Genomic DNA, 8,435 nt, shown 5'->3' with positions numbered 1-8,435 from the left:
TGCGTGATGTGGGTTAGGGGTTACAGTGGCAATGCTGGGTGGACACCTGGACTGGATGATCCTAAAGGTCTCTTCCAACCTCAGCGATGGTTCTGTGATTCTGGGAGAGTCTCTCTGCACACCTGTTCCTGGTAGGTACTGCCCAGCCCACGCTGGATGCTAGTTCATTCAGACTGATGTTGGGGGGAGCAGAGGGGTGTAACTCATTGGCTTTCTTGAGAGGCATCAAAATAAAGCCAAGGTCTGTGAAAACCCCTGGGGTTTCAATGAGCCCATACCCTTCTTTGACAAAGCAATGATCCTGAAGAAAAGGATGCAGCCTCCTGACTCTTATTTGGACAAAGCCAAAGGCCAGCAAGGCTGTGGCAGGAAGGATAATGCTTGATGCAAGAGTGACTACATATTTTGCTGGAGAACAAGAACCTTTTCCCTCTTTGGGATATATTAATAAGGATATCTCTATTTCTAAGACATCAGCGAGAGCCATTCGGAGCACTCAGCTTGAAGCAGCAGGGCGTTAATATCCCTGACAGAAATCCCTCCTCTGGGAAATCAGCCTTCAGTGAAAACCCAGCACGCCATCCATCCTTTCCCGGCGCGCACAAATCGGCTCAGGGCGCTGAAAACCACGGCGTGTGCCCGTCCTCCGGCGGGACCCCGCAGCCGGGATGGGCTCAGAGGGCCAAGGCGCCCTGCAGGGGCCTGAACCTGCGGGGATTGCTCCTGCTCTGGCAGCTGCTGCTCCGGGAAGCCGGGAGATGTGGCAGGAAGGGCAGGCGCCAGGCCAGATCCCGAATTAGGTCAGTGGAGATGAAACATCTGGCCCCGCAGCTGCCTCCCCGCGGGGATTAGGCGCACGCAGGCATAAATACCCCGAGATTTGCGGGGTGCTCCCTGTGGCCGAGGGGCTCGGGGCTCCCTGCCAGCAGGCAGACTGCGTTCGCCTGTCCCGCGGTCTGTCCCTGTCCCTGTCCCGGCTGCTCGGAGGCACTGCCCGCCCCCGCGCCGGCGGCTGGCTCAGTCACCTGCGAGCCGCCGCAAACGTGCGCAAACATTCCCGGGAAACGGGGAGAAACTGCCAGAAAGGAGGCATTGTCCAAAAGAGCTGCCCGGGAACTCAGGAAACCCAGCTTAGTCATGGGACAAGGCCATGGGCAGGCGGGACATCAGCTGCTGAGGGACATTCCCATTCACCATGCAAAACCAGGGCCAACTTTTACATCCCGTATATAAACACAGTGTCTCTATGTAAACTCACATGAATAAAGACATACAGGACATTGCTCTTGATTAGCATTTTAAGCAGCAACAAATTTCCTTGTTTCTCAGTCATGAGAAGGCAATTAGGTTTTCTGTGTGGTCCCTTCTTGATATTCTGCAATGCTCTTTCCAGTTTGGGCTGCTCTGTGTGGCTGTGGATTTCAGGCCAGTTGAGTTCAGGGTTTTGTCTTTGCCACTTCCACTGGAGCAACCTGAGGGGCACAGAGTAAGACAGGCAGAAGGATCATGATTGTATTTCAAGCCCCTGCTCAAAGCTCAGAGCAGGGTACTCGGGATGGTCTCATCCAGCTGGGCTGTAAAACCTCCAGGGATGGAGCACTCCCAGCCCCCTGGGCACCTGCACAGCCACCATGAGGCCTCCCTGAGCTTGCTGCAGTTCATTGACACTCATCGGGTATCAGTAAAATGGGAAATGTGGTATCCACATGTGGTCTAACAAAGTGCCAAGTGGAGGCAGAGAACCCCTTCCCTCGATCTATGGGCCGTAGGTGCTGCTCTCCATCACTGCCAGGGCACGCTGGGAGCTCACACTCAGCTCCTGTCCCACCCCCAGGACTTTCCACAGCACTGCTCCCTGGCCAGTCCCACCCCAGGTGTGCTCTCAAGAGTTAGTCCTTCCCCCTTGCAGCAAGTAGGAAGGGGCAGGTTTAACACCTGCTGCTGTCTTTTCTGAATGTGAAAATTAGATTTCTCAGTACACAAGACCACTTTCTTCCATGCTTTCTCCATGCAACTGCATTTCTCTAGCTTCATGTGGCTAGGGATTGTCCCTGTAAATAGAAACACAGGAAGACATATAAATGTGGAATTTAGGAAGAACAATGGTTAGAGGAGGTTTCAAAAAGGAAAAGTTTAAGGCAAATGGAAAAGAGCAGTATGAATCACGTACCAGAAATGCAACCACAACAAGAGCAGAAGATGAAATAGAAAGTGGAAGCAGGTCTATTGCCAATGCCCATAGAAATCCTCACTGCTTACAATCACTCTGTGACTTCATAAGCTGGCCTCCTTACCCAGATCAAATGAAATCCCCTGAGCTTCCAGGCATTTATTGTTGATCATCTGTCTTTACAGACAGAAATATTTTAGTATCTCTTAAATCAGTGTCATGTGTGTCTCCTGCAATTTCCAGGAATTTCTGGGCTGCCTTTACTGTCTGCACAGTTACAGACATAATCTTTGTTGTACCACAGTCTTGTGATCTGACATAATTTTCTGGCTGCTTCTTTTTCCATAATAGACTCACTTCATTTGTTAGCTCCTCTTTGTTTAAAACAATATATAACCTTACCTCTGGCCCTCAAGATTCTCTGTCAATAAGAAGAGTTTTAGAGCAGAGACTGAGTATGCTTCATAACAACACAGATGTAAGATGAGGACAGCACATAGAAGAAATTACTGAGGTTCTCTTTGGTTCATTAGAAATCCTACAATTAAACCACTTGGTCTGGACTCTGGGCCCTCCTGTGCCAAGAATATCATAATTTTAGGCTTCTTCCAGCAGCTTTCATTTAAAAATTAGCTTTAGCCTTCCCCACTTTGAGATAAACCCCAAATGTCTTTCCCCATCCCACCAGACTAAGATTGAGCAAGGCGGTGGATGAAGCACACAGAAACAAACAGTGAATTGTGTCAGTGGGTCTACAGAAGATTTTTTCAGAAGCTGAGGTTCAAAGATGCCTGAGTTAGGCTGTGAACTATTTATGAGTTTGTGGTTCCAAGGATTGCGATAAAGCCACCATATCTCAGGCCTAACCACTGTGATATCAGAGCGGTGCCAGGATATTTCAAGTTAGGGCTTGCATTCATATTTACAAGTGTTTTGTTTGTGGCCCACTAAGGCCCACACAAGGCTTCAGGAGCATACTGAGATTTAGCAGTGGGAGCAGAAAGAACAGCAGCAGCAGCAACACCCTTTAAACAAGAGACTTGATGCTTCATTGAAGGCAGTATGAACAAGGCACATGGAGTCACACTTTTAAAATGTCATCCAGAATGGGTGCCCAGCTTGCAATCAGATGCATCCCAAACACCTGGGACTACAGCTCTGCTACCTCCCATTTCAGCTTCAGGACACCTCTCCCTGTAGGCCAGAGCCAGCCTTGGGACAGCTGAGCAGTCCCTGCGCCCAGCCGCTGGAAAAAGAAGGTGCAGAACTGGAGCACACGAGGAGCCATGAACAAGAGCACATGAGGGCTGAGTGCTGCTTTCCCAGCACAGCAGTCCATTCCCAAGTCGCTTTCCCTCATTATCCCCTTGCTCACTGGAGCAACAAAACCCCCAGTACCAGGAGTTCTTGCAGGCACACTGAGGAAAGATGAGATAATGGCAGGAGAGGACAGTGGGGAGGTGGAGGAGAAGAGCAGGCTGCGTGGGGAGGAGGCAGCTCAGTGGGGTCTTTTTCCACAGACACATCAGTCACTGTAGGAGCAGGAGAAGAAGAGGCTGGGGCAGGAGAATCAGGGCATGACCACAGGGAAGGCATCAGGAGGCTGGGGAAACAAGGGCAGGATGAGGAAAGTCCTGGGGCTCACGAAGCTGCTCTGCAGGGAAATGCTGGGAACAGGAAAGCAGAGATGTTTTTCTCAATTGCTGATTTGAGAAGCCACTAAAACACATATTTGCTCACACACTTGTATTTAGGGAAATCTTTTTTTCTGCATCTTTCCCACACCTACTAAAGCTAGCATGTAGGGAAAGCATTTGTCAGTACACACGGAGGCATTCCCGTGTGCCCTTGCACACACAACTGATTGACTTCAGGTTACGCTCAGTGAAGGCCATTCAACCCACAGGGGAAGAAACACCTTCTCTAAACAGGAACTATAGCACAAAAGTCAAGACACTTTCCTACTGTGCTTCTCCAGATTTTCCTCTGGAGGTGCTCCCTGGCTTGCTTTCTGACAAGGTGCTCCCAAGAAAGGCAGAGGCTGCAAACAGAGCCTGAGGTTTTTCTTGTTCCAAAAGAAGGAAAAATAAACCCTTCATAAAAACCTAAGATGAATTTCATCAGGCAGAGGATGTTGCCACCTGCTGCTTAAATAAGGGCAGACATCAGTTCCCTATGGTTTGGGTCATTCCCGGGATTTTAATTTTTGTGCATGAATTTTTGTGCAGGGACTAATGGGTTATATTTTTTTCTGCTCATAACTCAGGTGCTCAGTGTACTGCTGGCAAACACAACAGACCACAAAACACTCCTTTCTCTGCACTCTACACTGTAATCAGGTTTGCACATCAGGTGGGCTACCACAGCAAGCAAACATCACCTGAAAAGCCTTCAGATGAGCCCAGCTGTGTACTGAGCTGCCACTGTTTCCCTGGTGCAAACCTTTGGAGAGAGCCAAATCTTGAGCACCCAAAAGCAAATTAAAGACAGAAGGGACTTCTAAAATTATTTTCAAAGAACTGTTAAAAAGTGTATGGCCTACACACACTAGGAATAGGAGTTAAACTGCTGCCCTTATTTGCAATTCAAAGAATTATGTTGTAACATTGAGAATTAGAGCACACATTCTTTGTGCAGGATTAAATAAAAATGCTGATGTTTCTGTGAGACAGTAGCTTGGCAGACTATGAGAAGTGAAATAAAACGAGCCCGGGTTGCTCTGCAGTCAGAGCTGATGAAACAGCAGCACTGAATTTCTATTCCCCCTGGTAAAATGCCTCTGGGGGAAAATCTATTAATCACAACCATCTGGAAGGGAGCCTCAGCTGCAGATGCAGTTGGGATACTGGGGACAGGCCTGAGCAGCCAGACCAGTGGCTGTGGCCAGGAAGGAACAGCAGGGACTATGCTACACCATCTGTGGGGACAGGGGAGAAACCCCACCAGGGTCCGGTGCACAGGAATTGAGATGCAAAGCCTTGGGAATCACACTGATTTAATCTGAATTTAATTTCTGTAAGGTTTCCAGACATGATGAAATTACTCTGCAACTGGTTTGTTTTCTGGGGGCTCAACCAGTTCCATGCAGCATCTAAAATCACCAACACAGCAGCAGAAAGGGAAGGGAGCTCATGCTGTGCCAGGTGACCCCAACACTCATTCACTGGAGCTGGCCAAATTAGCTTCATCTACTTTGCCAAGACCCATTGCCCTGCCTGCATCTCCTGCAAGTAAAGAAAACTTTGCTTCTGCAAGGAGACACAAATCTCTGTTTCCAGAGGGCAAACTGAGGAAAATGACAACTTTAGGTGACTTTCCAAAGTTCTCAGAGGCCTTTACTAGTCATGAAGTCATGTGAAGGCCTGAATGCTGTCAACTCAGTTCTCAGGCATGGCACATACAAAGCAAGCCTTCCTCTTCACCAGGAGCCATAGAATGGTTTGAGTTGGAAGGAAACTTAAAGCCCATCTAGTTCCATCCCCCCTTCCACAGGAAGGGCTACCTTCCACTAGGCCAGGTTGCTCAGAGCCCCATCCAGCCTGGCCTTGAACACTTCCAGAGATGGAGTACTTTTCTGGGCAACCTGTTCCAGTGCCTCACCACCCTCACAGCAAAGAACTTCTTCCTAATACCTAATCTAAACTTAATGTCAGTTAAAAACCATTATTCTCCCTTCTCCTTCACTCCATGCCCTTGTTGAAAGTCCCTCTCCAGCTCTCTTGTAGGGCCCTTAGGTGTACTGGAAGTTCATCTTAAGGTCTCCCTGGAACCTCCTCCAGGCTCAGCATCCCCAGCTCCCTCAGCCTGTCTTCGCAGGAGAGCTGCTCCATCCCTCTTTGTGGCATCCTCTGGACTTGCTCCAATAGGTCCATGTCCTTCCTGTGCTGGCATCCCAGAGCTGGATGCAGCACTGCAGGTGGGGTCTCACCAGGGCAAAGGGTCAGAATCCTGTCCCTCTCTCTGCTGGCCATGCTGCTTTGGATGCCGCCCAGGACATATTTTTTTTCTGGGTTGCTAAAGGCACATTGGTGGATCACACCCAGCTTCTTATCCATCAGCACCTCCAAATCCTTCTCCTTAGGGCTGCTCCTCTGCCCAGCCTGTATTTTGCTTGGGACAGCCACAACACATGCAGGATCTCAGATGAGTCAAGTCTGGGGAGAAGTAATTCAGCAGCACCCCAAGGAGAGAAGGAGATTCTTAAGATTTCCAAATGAGAAAGTCTTGAGAACAGAAAAAGGATTCCTCTTGCCTTTCTGTAATCTTGCTACACTACAAAAATCTGGTCACTGTGACATGACTGCTTTTTCCATTTCCTTTCATTGCGAAAGGCAGACTGGGGCAGGGGGTATCTGAGAAGCCAGAGGAATTATATTCCCTTAGTAAAGCAAAAGCACAAGTTTTATCTCGACCTATGTGGTCGAGCTGTCCCAGGGCAAGCTGAAATATGATCGCCTTCATTAAAAAACTGCCCTGTCTGCACAAAGCAAACATCTTGGCTGCCTCAGAAACCCCTCCAGATGACAGTGCAGAAGTGATATGTTACAGAACCAGAGCTGCTTTTTCAACCAGGAGGGGAATGGATAAAAATTCTGACTTGTTTTCCTGTCAGTCAGCAGTTCCTTATGATACTGCTCAAAAATCTGTTCCACTGTTTCCTTTTAATAGTGCAAGGGAAGAGAACAAGGTGCAGCATGCAGGAATTATCTGCAGCTGCAGCCACCACAGCAGCACTGCCTGGCACCCCAGGCCACTTGCAGGTCCCCCAGTGCTGCTGCTGGGTCCCCACCTGTAGTCTCAGATGCCTTCCTGCATCCTCTCCTGCTCGTGCAGTCACCCCAGGCAGCTGTGGATACCCAATGAACAGATCAAACTCTCCAGGCTCACAGCTACATATTCCTGGGACCACAGCAAGGGAAAGCCTTCTGTTCACTGGGCTTCCTCTCTGCTGCCCAGAGCCAAAGACAGCCAATAACCTCCATCAAGCCAATAGGATGGGAACAGTGTTTTTTCCAGCACCAGCAGGAGTTTAGATCTGGGTGTGGGGGAGGAATCCCATTGGCACCCCCTGAAGGTGACCTGTGCCATTTTTACCAGGATATAAAACACACTTCTAACGATGAACACTTGTGACTAGTTAGAAGCAAGGGAAGCTGCCAAGGGGAACAAGCGGAGTAGTTCCTGGGAGAAGTAACCATGTGGCAACAGGAAGGCAGGGTGGGCAAACCCACAGTGTGGAGCAAAGCTCCAGAAGTGCTGCATTCCTGAAGGTGCTGGCAGGGGCAGCCCATTTTCAGGAAGAGTAGTGCAGCAGAACCTGTTGTGAGGAGCAGACTATTCTGATGGCTGGCCACCAAACCCACCACACACCCAGCAGAACAGGATACTCACCAAAATGTGGGATGATTTGGTTGTGGGGAAGGGAGCAACTGCCTTTGCTGAGGCTTGAACAGCTTAATGTCAGGAAACAGAGATGTTGGCAGCGGAGAAAAATCAACTGCATTGAGAGAGGCTTGGAAACCCAAGAACTGTGTGCAAAAACAACCTCATCAGGTAGTCCACAGGGAAAAGCACATCCCTTCCCTTGGGCACTAACACAGCCTGCCCTCACTACCCACAGACAAATCGGCCTGACAATGTTGCACAAACAGGAAAATGAACCCTTCATGTATTGGCTTGTTCCACAACTTCAGCCACAATTTCTCCTTATTGTCAAAGCATGAGCCAGTGATCCAGCCCAATTCTTGACTTCTATATTGATTTCTCTGTATTGAAGCTTTAAAAGCATTATTTTAAGCCATTTATCTTTAAATCAGATTGAGGGGTTTCTTGAATCAATGAAGACAAAAGCAATCCTCTAACAATTAAGAATCTCTTATGCTTCCTACGGAAATTATGAAGAGGAAATGTAGATTTGCCTCATTCCCTGAGGTGCCCAGTTGAGGAATGGTTTTGGCAGCCTGACTACAAGAGTACTCTGGTGAAACAGTGTCACCTGAACCAAAGAGGTCCAACACGTGGCCTTTCAAGGAGTCAGGGCATCAGCAGCTCACTAGGCTCACTGCCTATCAAATGGGAAAACTGCAGTGAAAGCCAAAAGAACTTCAACACTCCCTCAAAACTTTGTATTTCATGCTGGAAGCAGCAATGCACAAAAAAGAACCTCCATTGCAGTCAGCCAGATGAGTTACCCACCGTGGGAAATGTATTCCCACAGAAGAAAACCCCAAGTTTGCAGTCTTTACTCACTTCTTCACATATAAAA

The sequence above is a fragment of the Pyrgilauda ruficollis genome, unplaced genomic scaffold (assembly GCF_017590135.1).
Source record: "Pyrgilauda ruficollis isolate IOZ18807 unplaced genomic scaffold, ASM1759013v1 scaffold2, whole genome shotgun sequence".
NCBI lineage: Eukaryota > Metazoa > Chordata > Aves > Passeriformes > Passeridae > Pyrgilauda > Pyrgilauda ruficollis.
The sequence above is the reverse complement of the archived record's forward strand: the minus strand, read 5'-3'. Positions refer to the sequence as shown.